This window comes from Choloepus didactylus (genome assembly GCF_015220235.1).
Source record: "Choloepus didactylus isolate mChoDid1 chromosome 23 unlocalized genomic scaffold, mChoDid1.pri SUPER_23_unloc6, whole genome shotgun sequence".
Classification (NCBI taxonomy): Eukaryota; Metazoa; Chordata; class Mammalia; order Pilosa; family Megalonychidae; genus Choloepus; species Choloepus didactylus.
This window is the reverse complement of record NW_023637600.1, coordinates 204,293-215,387: the sequence shown is the minus strand read 5'-3', so window position 1 is coordinate 215,387 and position 11,095 is coordinate 204,293. Positions and strand designations below refer to the sequence as shown.

At 42.9% G+C, this 11,095-nt stretch overlaps 1 pseudogene; it reads right to left on the bottom strand.

The window, feature by feature from the left end:
* Window positions 1-7,402: 7,402 nt before the first annotated feature.
* On the bottom strand, window positions 7,403-7,822 carry LOC119525086 (annotated as a pseudogene).
* Window positions 7,823-11,095: the final 3,273 nt, after the last annotated feature.

The window sequence follows — 11,095 nt, the reverse complement described above, 5'->3', positions numbered from 1 at the left end:
ATTATATTCTGACCTTTACAGAGCTTGGCCCCTGAGATGGTCAAGGAGACTCAACTGCAAAATCTATCTCAGCTCTTGTGTCTGAAGAGTAATCTCTGTTTAAGTTCAGGGGTTTATTTTCTTTGAATCCAGTGGTTCAGAAACTTAACTTTTCTTGCTGATTTTTCTAGAGATTATCCACACTTCTTTTTGTGAAAATGGGAAGTAGATAGAAGTTTTGGGTCATAAGCCTATTGGGGTAACTGAGCTGTGAAAGGAGATGAGAACCTAAGGAAAAGTGAAGAGTTTGGGATAAAATGAAACTAGTCCAGAGGTCACAACTTGTCATTGTTGGGTATTGATGGAACATGCAAGAAGGCAATGAGTTGCTGAGCCAAATGAAATAGGGGAAATGAGAGTCCACTCAGGGTTCTTTGTAGTTGTCTTTGGGTACTAAAGGGGCATAGTCCTAACTGACACAGAGTTAGACCAACAGTGATCCCAGCTTCTCTTAACCCAGAGGATAGGGTGACTGGAATAGCATCATCTGTGACCAGGACCCACAAGATGAAGAATCTCAGCAATTACCCAGAATTGACTGGTGGGAACAGGGGCTTTGGGATAAGACCAGAAGGGTCCCAGCCTGGAACATGTGGTAGAAGTAGATCTTGTGTTGTGCAGGTCAGTCTGGTCCTCCTCTTAGGGAGGGGGAAGGTGGAAGAGTGGTGTCCAAGTGAGGGTGATGTAATAGCTGTTGGTGTCACTTCTTGAGCCCACACAGATTCTGACATAACTGATTGCTGAATGAAAATTTTTCTACAAGCTCCTCATGTGATACTAAATTACAGGCAACCCTTCAGGATATTTACCATGTTCCCACTGTCTCTTTCCTCCCTCTGAGACCTGAGCAATTCTGAGCATAGGAAGAGGTTTGGTTTGCACCTCCCCATGGGTTTAAATCACTGTGGAAATGTAACTTTCCATATAGAGAGCACAGTGGTCCTCAGCCTCATCCTCAGGCTCTGTCCCCATGATGGTGAGGGCAGCTATGTTCCTAGAGATAGAGCTAGAGAAGTGGTCAGGGGTCCCAGAGGGGTGGCTGTTCCTGTAGCACATAAGCACTACAGCTGGGTAGTTACTGGTAGAGACTGACCCAGACTTGACTCTGAAGGGGAGTGTGACCATTTCTCCTGGAAACACTGACAGTGATTACTCCTGGGTCACCAGGGTCTGAAAATCAACTATTGAAACCAGCAGGAGTGACACACTTATTGTAGGAGGCAAGGAGTCACCCTGAGACCTCTACTTTCACTTGAGCTCCCCAAGAATGCAGAGACCCTTCTGAGCTGTAATTTAGGATCCCAAAAGTAGAGCTGTCCAGGCCATGGTGTGGGCACACACAAGGACTCAGCTTCTCAGCCAGAGATCAGTGTCCTCTGGGCCATTTCAAGCTTCCTCAGACCCATCTGAAGCAGAAGGTTCTTCTTGCAAATCTGCATCTTCTTTCTTCCTGCCCCCAAGTTTTGACCCTGATGTGGTCCTTGGAGGGATCCTGAAATGGGAAGGTGCTGGAACTAACATAGGCCAGTGACTGCATGTTGACTGAGTGAATGAGTTATGGGGTTTGATGTTTTCCACCAAAATCAGCACCCAAGGCCCCCTAATGATCTCACTTCTCAATTTCTTCCTGGAAGCTGATGTTCCTAACCATCTGCTCATTCCCAAAACTAAGGCCAACCTTGAGAAAACTGTCTCCACTGCTAGGTGAACTCACTATTATCCATCTTTAAGGGTGCTTAGTGGGTACTCCTTGCCAGCAGGTTGCTTTCTGGGAAACCATAGATCCTCTAAGGTGTGAAGGGATCAGAGCCTCCCACTGTCTAAGCCTTGGACACTGTCCTTAGGAGCAGTGGAGAGACCAGAGCAGGGGCTGACATAGCAGCACAGCCATGCTTGGAAGACCAATACAACTTTGCTCAGAGAGGCCATATTTATGAAAGGAGTACCTTCAATGTAACCGCAGGCTTTGGGGAGAAAGGTGAGAATAGAACCATTAAATTATGGGATTCAAATAAGAAACAGACATTTTAAAATAATTATTTAACATGTGCTTCATAGTATGAAATAAAATATTCCATACAAATATGTGTACAGAATGAAACCTTTTTAAAAGCCCTCTTTTTAAGTCTCATATACAACATAAATATTGGGAAGGGTGGGAGAGATGGCAGAGGGAATTTGAAGATAAAGTTCAGTAACAGGGAGACAAAATTGTTCCAGTCTAGTGAGTGAAGGTAAGCCATAAAATTGTTATTCACCACAGTACAAAGAAAAAATATGATTTGGCATTCAGTCCTTAATTGTGAGTAAATTTTTAAATAAATTTTGCATGGTTGGTTATCTTTCCTTTCTCATCATCTGTGTTTAGATGTTCAACATATATCTGACAAAAAGATCATAAGTAATTTGCTGAGACATATCTCCGATAGAGTAGAGAAAATATGTATTTTAATAGATCTTATTTAGAGATAATGAGGATCTAAAACTTAAGAGAAAAAGGATGCACAAGAAAGGATAATAAAATATCAAAATCAAACAATATCTGCTTCCATAAATCACTATGAAACTCACAAAAATGAAAAATCAAAGACTATTGAGAAATACTATCTAAAATATGACTACTAATGGGCTGAACATTTATTACATTTTTCACTAGGAAGAATTTGGGAAGCCATAGCTTCTGGCAGAGGATCCCTGAGCTATGGAAGGAGACCTGAGTAAACTCAGTGTCTGAAGCATTCATTATAGATCATATAACCATTTGCTTTTGGATGGCAATTGGAGTCAGTGGTGATGGGATTGATGGTTACACTGGAAGTTGGTGCTGAGAGCACATCAAGTTGCTGGAAGGAGGAGACAACATCTCTCTGGGGGTTCTTGGTGATAATGCTTGAACCATTGAAGAGCATCCATTGGGTTGGAACTTTTATCCCTGAAGGACCAGGTTGATCCCAGCACTAAGGCACCAATAAATCCCATTGAAATGGGTCAAGTAGCTGCATCTCTATCTCCCTCTGTGGGTCAGGGCAGTGGTGCTGAGAGCTCAGTGATCCTCACCCTGACTTGTGGTTATCTGACTTGTTGTTCAGCATGTCTTTGTGCCTGCTTTCCTCCAAAATGCAGGTTAACCATCCTCAAAAGATGTTTCAAATGTCCTGATCTCAGCCAAAGTCCTAACCCTGGAGTGTCTTTCTCAATCTAAAAAGGATGCTACTTGCTAATAATATGAAGGATATTTATATTAATGCCCATAAATGAGACTCTTACTAATATCATACTTGACATTCCTCCTGTTGTGTTATTTTCCATAGTATTGCTAGAATAGAGAATGAGTTTGGGCTTGGAGCCCAATATTTTATGCCTTTAGAAATATTCCTTGCATATTTGGCCAAACTCTTTCATGAGGTCATCTGGCTTGGACTTTTGTTTGGAGGGAAGATATTTATTCATTGATTATGACCATATATGTTGTTTATTTTACACAGATACCAAACACCACAGAGGATATAGTCAAGAGAGTCTGGCCCAGGATCCTGGAGGTAGAGAGATCCAGGAGAGAAAAGAATGGCATGACAGACCAACTATGCCCAGTTGCCTTGTGTAAAAGGCAGTGAAAATATGTACCAAGATCCTTTCAGTTTCCCCTTTATGGAAACTCCTTGTCCAGTGACTGAGGAAGATGAAACCTTGGCCATGGCCAAGACATCCTTAGACCTCTGCTTACTGAGACCTTATAGTTGGACTTGAGACTTCATCTTTCTTTCTAAATGTAAATTATTCTCTGGACAGATTCCTAGGTCAATTTTCTTTGTGCAGTCTTTCCTGCCTGCATGTCTGCTTGCATCAGCCTTAGACAAGTATACCATGACATGTGGAGAACAATATATGAAGCAAGATTGGTTGTAGAGCCAAGTTCTTATTTGGCTTCTTGGGAATCTCAGGTGCACTGCTTATCCAAATGTGTGAGAGCCAGTAGATATTTTTTCAACTGGCCTGGCCAAAAAGCCTGTGTTCTCAGGACTGATCCAAATGTGTCCCAAGCTAGCTTCAGACCCTGGATCCTCCTGCTCTTCAGAAGCCACCCAGAACTCCTGGAATTATGTCCTGACATTTGCACATGAACCTGTCGGAGGCACCACCCATGGCAGCAAAATAAGCATGTCTCCTCCATAGGACATGTCACAGGGACACAGAAGCCATCTTAAGGAACTCCCAGTGGTCAAAGAAGGAACAATAGGAGCAAAAATAAATCAATGTTGTACTATCAGATTGTGACACAAAGTATTAAATAAATACACAGAGGACCATACTAGCATAAATAAGCAGGAGAATAGACAAATCTCCTGTCTAGAATAATTTAAAATTATTAATGTAGATTTTCTGCCATGAAGGAGGGAAATTCAAGAGAGTTCACTCAGGGAATTTAGTAGTTGGCTTTGTGTAGTGAAGGGGCACAGTCCTAGCTGATGCAGTGTCAGGTCCACTCTGGTCCAATTTCCCATGTTGCCAAATAGGAGTGTACCCAAGGCACATCAACTGTAGCCAGGAACCAGGAAGTGGAGAATCTCAGAAATGAGCTGGAATTGGCCATTGGGAACAGTTGCTTGTGAAGGTGTGGTCTTGAGTTCCATGTGGGAAATATACTCTTTTAATCAAGGAACCAATAGCACTTAATATATTTGTTGCATTCAAGTCTTACTTCAATAGATTGGGCAACTTTGTTGTCTTCCTTAAAAGTTTATAGTGCAAGAGAGGGAGAAAATGGAAATGCTCCAAGTGTCCAAACTGAATTTTAGGGCAATCTAGACACCATGTGGAAGCCATTTAGAGAGAGAGGAGAAAGAATTTAGGGCATTACCATAATTCCCAATTATTATCTCCTCCTCCCTTGGGTGCTTCTAGGCAAGTATCACTTTTCAAGGGATGGGGTTTAGGACCTTCTATTCTTGCCCTTGGCGCATGGAGAATTCTACAGTTTTAGAGATACTAGCATAGACATACTGATATCAGTCAGTATCTCTGGAAGGTCATTCATGAGGCTGGTGACAGTGCTTGCCTATTGAAAGGGAGAATCAGTGACTGGTGACAATGTGAAAAAGGTAATCATATTACATAGTTGTATGTAACTTCTGAACTGTTCATTGTTTATTGTGAACTTATTTGAAGTTAGAGGAATGGTCCACAATTCTGCTGTTACACTAGCATTTGTATTTTATTAGAGTTGAAGTGTACAGTTTAAAGGCAACCAAGGGAAGAGGAATATAGGAGAGAGTCCTGGAAAATTCCAAACAAGACACTTCCCACTATCCTCTCTTCATAGAGATGTGGACAGTGTTTCTTTTTCTGCATTTACATGTGACAATATGTGCTTAGTATTGCTAACTAGGAAAGCCCACTGGAGACTTTGTGTCCAGAGGTTTTATTGGGACTCCGTCACACAGACATGCTTGATGATCTATACAAATGACCTCTGTCTACAGTCACTTCAGGGTGAAGAGGGTGAAGCTAATATTTCATGACCCAAAACTGCATCCTAAAACACATCTTAGGCTCTGGGGTATAAATCAAGACCCCTAGACAAGCAAAAACTCACCTATCAGGCAAGAAATACCAGTCTAGAGATTATAGCCCTGAAGCCAAACGCAAATCCATACCTCATTCTCAGCAACGTTAATTCTTTACTATACAACATATAGCCTAATATAATAATTTGAAGGTAAAACATAACTACTGAACACATCTTAACACATAAAAAGTTATACACTGTGTATTAAAAGCAGAAACTACACATATGAAGAGTGAAATCTCCATCTCCCCATGTCACTATGGATCTGTTTTTCTCTCTCCCTCTCTCACTCCCCTAATTGGCATGGTGTGTTTTCTGCACAGGTACTTTCTCTCATCTCCCTCTGTTTCCAGGGAATAATTCCTGGGAAATTAAGGTTTTGTACCTCATAGCTGCCCTAGTCATGTCATCCAGTTGGCATCATGTGGCTCCTCCCAATGGCTAGGATGGAAGCCCTCTGCCCATCACAAGTTCAGGGACATGGATATAGTTATACAAGGAGTTGGCATGAACCCAGGCATGCACTTCTCTGAGTCTGGGGCCCTTTCCTCCTATCCCTGTTAGGGATGAGGTCAAGGGTTTGACTCTGGGTGGACAAGGGATTGAATCCTTAGGCCACTACTTTATCATGGCATAAACATGTGGAAACCACTAAACCCATGCCTCTCTTACTTCTTCTCTAATGGGGGATGGAGAGTCTCATAGTTTGGTTGGAAGAATTGAATGAATTACTACATTCAGAGACTTTACAATAGAACTCTTTTTTGACAAACATCTTTAAGGAATCAAATAAATAGAGTAAAAAATTATGGTCACAACTTCACACAAGGATCTTAGAAATACTTGTTTAAGTTAATCAGAATGGAACAAAATTTTTCAAATTTGCATGATTAGCACAGAAAATATCTCATTACATCATTCACTTTTCAGTGGTATTTACTATTTTACAGTAAGATGTCATACTTATTACAATACAAAACAGGCCACCTCCTCTCTTTTCCAGTGTATAGCCTAAAAGGCTAGAAGTGCAAATGCTAATGTAATCCAAACTTTTGACTACAATCCTAAAATAGTCTTGTAACTTAAGTAGTACAGATGATAACAGGTCCACTTAATCTTCACTTTACTGTCTGAGGAAAAGGAAATACAATATGACAGAAATTATACACTTCATTATGGCCCTCTGGTTTGGTTTTTCATTGTTCACAGCCTCCGATTTTACAAATGTAGATCCAGACTCTAAAATAACAAGAATCGCTACTCCCATTCTCTGACAGGGGCAGACAGGTGACATTTAGAACCACAAAACCTTTTTTTTTTCTGCTTCTTGGGTGGTGCTATGCACATTGTCTATTAACTTTTATAAAAACATCCCTAAATGTGTAAGTAAATCAATGTGTGTGTATGCTATCAATTTCATTCCTTATCACAGAAGCTTTTAGTTTGAAGTCTGTTCACAAAATCTGGATTATGATATTTGTTTTGCATTGTTCAATCCAGATAAAGCTATTTTAATAAACTATCTTCATTTTCAAGTTCTAAAATAAAAATATCTCAAGATTATTGATAAACAGCTCATTATAAATGGCATTATTCACAAACAGTGATATATTGAGAAGTGATAAGAAACTAGATGCATTATTTTTTAAATATAAAAGGAATTTCATTAGGTTTAGACAAACTGAGAGTACGACATAATTTTCCAAGGCTATTTAATCAAGTTACTTACAATATTCACATTCCTGAGTACATCTCATTGCATTAAGCACCAGTATTTATTTCAGAATTCTTTGGCCTTCAGCTTAATAGGTGTTTCTTTCCAAGAAATTGAACTTTTTCTCAAATACACTTGATTGAATAGGAGAATTGGGTTCATAAAATGGATTCATTGCAAACTTCATATACAAATCATAGACATCAGTAAAGAATTTCTTTATCCCAACTTCTTGCCTTGTGTCATGATGCATGATAAATCTCATATGGCCTGCAGTAACAAATGCCGAAACAAACCGCTAGTTGAATTTGTCCATTTGTTTTCAAGTGCATGCTAGATAACCATGTGTTCTCTTCTATGAGGTCAAGAGCAGCATGAGGTATGAACTGGTTCAGGTGATGATGATCGTCTTTGGATTCTGGATTTTCAGCTGGCAAAATCTTCATTTTGAAAACTGGATTATCATGATCGCCAAAAATGACAAAATAGAAGCTTCCAGACATTGACCTCAATGAGTGGCTCCTGTGACGAGACGTCCACAATGGGAAGCACTAAGTCAATCGCCGAGGAGGAGAGAAGCTGTCTGTGGCTTCAACAGGGTTTCTGGGAGCAGCCCTTGCAAAGCTCTGTGGCTGCCCTCTCGCGAGATGTGGCTGGAGTGCAGGTCTAACTCCTGGATTGTAGCGCTGTAGAGAGGGTGGCTCAGTTTGGAGGGTCTCAGGGAGGGGCCCTTTGGGCCCTGAGCCAGAGTAAGTACACCTGGTTCTGGTTCCCCCCCTTCTGCCTGCTCTCCCCCCACCGGCCCGTCTCAGTCACATCAGAGCCGCCTTCCAGGGTCAGGACTCCACAGCCCGTCTCCCCACACTTGGGAGCCCTGGAGAAACAAAATGTGCATCCTTGCCCGAGTTCTTAATTTGGAGCATGTGCCAAAGGATTCAGGACTTCTAAAGCAGTTATCTCTTATTAGAACTAAACAGTTTAAAAAATGCTTGCTGACTTTGAGGTGGAGGATCTGTGGTAGATGAACAACATCCAATAATTAAAACAAAATATGTTATTCATTTTTTAATTAATAGAATATCTTTTTTTTGCTTTCTAGCTAATGTCTGTGCACATTTAAAAGAAAGGAGAGAAAGAAAAAGAGAGCAAGCATGGAAATGATGAACATCCATCTGAAAATATTACCCTACTCAGGGTGACCATATGCCCAGGACAGTGCCACAGATGGAAAGAGAATGTGGACAGTAAGGAGGAGGTCTGTGTCCCTGAGGACATCTTGTGCCACTGTGAGAGTCTGCTGGGCCTGATGTGAAGTCCCACCCTGAATGTGACCCTCATCTCCATAGATCTCCAAGGAAACCAGAGATGAGCAAGTTGGGCCAATGAGGAGCAATGGGGAGAGTGGAGAACATGGGGTCATCAGAGGGACCTGGCTCTGGAAATGACTATATGATGGAGAAAGGGACAGGATGACTCATTCCTAGAAATTCCTCAGTTGGTGCTGCACACAGCTGATCTCTGCTGCCTTCAATGATTGCATTTTCTTTACATTGGATAGGGAGCCCTTAATAGACTGAACTAGGGGAAGACATTAGCTTCTGAAGGCAACTGGACTACAGATGCTGTGAGTGAGTCATCTCAGGAAGGGATAGGAGACAGGAAGTAAAATCCCTAGTTGAGGCCTCTGGAGGAGCCCAGGACCTTGGAGGAGGCAGTAAAGGAAACAGCAGATGGTTAGACTGAATCTGAGCAGGCAGCTCCTGAGACACTGGAGATTCCTAAAAAGGATTAGATCTCAGATCCCCAATTTCCTGGGGCATGTGTCACCATCAAAACTGTCACTGCAGGACTAGGACTGACCTTCACATTGAGTCCCATTGGTCACTGTAATCCCAATGATGGTCAGAGAAGTGGAGCTGCTGGACAGAGTCTGAGAACCTACCTAGAACCCCTGAGGCTCAGATACTGTCAACCCAGGTGGGCAGGTTGGGGGTGATGCCTGGGAGCTGTGGACACCAGTGCACCCTGCAACCATCTCTGAGGATGGTGCTGCTTCAGAAGAGGAGGTGGCATCTCTCACCCAGGTACCCAGACACTAAAGGTGGCTGAGTCAGTGCAGACTGGGGCCAGGATCCCAAACTGGGAGAATGGGGAATGGTAAGACTGGCATGATCTCATTTCTCCATCCAGTGAGGGAAGAGGAAAAGGAAAGAGCCCCTTACCTGTCTCAGGAGATGCAGTCACCTGTCAGGAGAGTGAGGAGGATAAGGAGGAGAGGGCTCAAGGCCATGGAGGAGGCTCCTCAGAGTGCTGCTCACAGAGGCCCATAACTGATGCTGAGCCTCATTTAGGTCTCTCTTTAACACTTGTCCAAATGCCTGGAAGCAGTAACTAATGACCATGGGTCTCACTACCTGCTGTGTCAGCCCCATACCATGCCCTGAATCTGGCCTTTCTTCTGGGACATGGACATGGACTGGACAGGGAGGGCCTTGAGGAGATCCACAGAGGACTTAGCTACTGACCCCAGAGAGCACTGAGCAGGGACAAGGAGCCTGGGGGCTGGGCTACAGCAGAGATATTCCACCTGGCCCCACAGGGACAGGCCCACAGTGCTCCCTGCTGCCCCAGGCCTGGTCCACCCTGTCTAGGAGGAGTTGCCAGGAGCCCAGTAGAGAGAGGTCCTGCCACCCACCTCCACTGGCCAGCAACTGCTCCTCACTTCCAAAGGGCAAATCCCAGATACTTGCCCATTTGGGGAAACTCTTTCCTCCAGGCATCTTTCATTTCCAACCTGACCTTCTCAGCAGGGATCAGACCTGCACACACTGCTCTAAGAGTAAACTCAAAGGGGTCAGTCTCAAATCATCTATTTTGTCATAGCACATTAGGAAACACAGAGCAGGCACAGGGGCCCTGGACTTAATGCCATCTGCTCAGATGTACATACTTCCCTCTGCTCCTCAGCCAGGAAGGTGAGAGCTCATCTTATACAGTTCAGCCACCCCAGATATGAGGAGATGGATTGTTCTGGAGCTATTTGTGGTTAGTGTGGGGGAAGGGCTTTTGTATGCTCTGGAGGTGGCCTGTAAATTGGTAACAACTTATTATCAATCAATGTGGCCACAGAATATAAATGATTATTGTTTCTGCACAGTGACCTGTCAATTGACCCCAAGGGATATTTCCTACATAAATAAACACAGATGTATTCAGTATCTATTATAGTACCATCTCCAGAGGATATATATATGCACACACATATATCATAAATTTATAATTTTATCATTTCTGTTCCTTTCATTTGCAATGGCTAGGTTTACATACTGCTTTTGAAAACCATATTTTTATAATAAAATTATCAGTGAAATAAAACTTTTCTTAGCTGAGAAAGAATGAGTCTGACCCTCTTCTCTAGGCCCTGGAGCAGAAACTCCTTGAATCCACACTAGCTTGGATTCAGCCTCTGAGAGAAGAAGACAGCAGATATCAGAAAAAGGGCCAAGGCTAAGCCAGGGGGCTTGTGTCTCACTTCCCCACCACCATCTGCCACTGTGGAAAATCTTCTGTGTCACAGAGAACAGTAAGATTCAGCCTCATCCTTGGGCTGGGCCCGTTTGATGGTGGAGTTGGCTTTGGACCCAAGCAGGGAGCCAGAGAATCTGACAGACACCCTGGGTTCCTGTTGCTGCTCTGCAATATCAGAAACCAGGTGCCTAGTGGGGCTTCTGTTGGACTCAGCTGGTGTAGTTACTGGTGGTTATGGCCCAAGCACT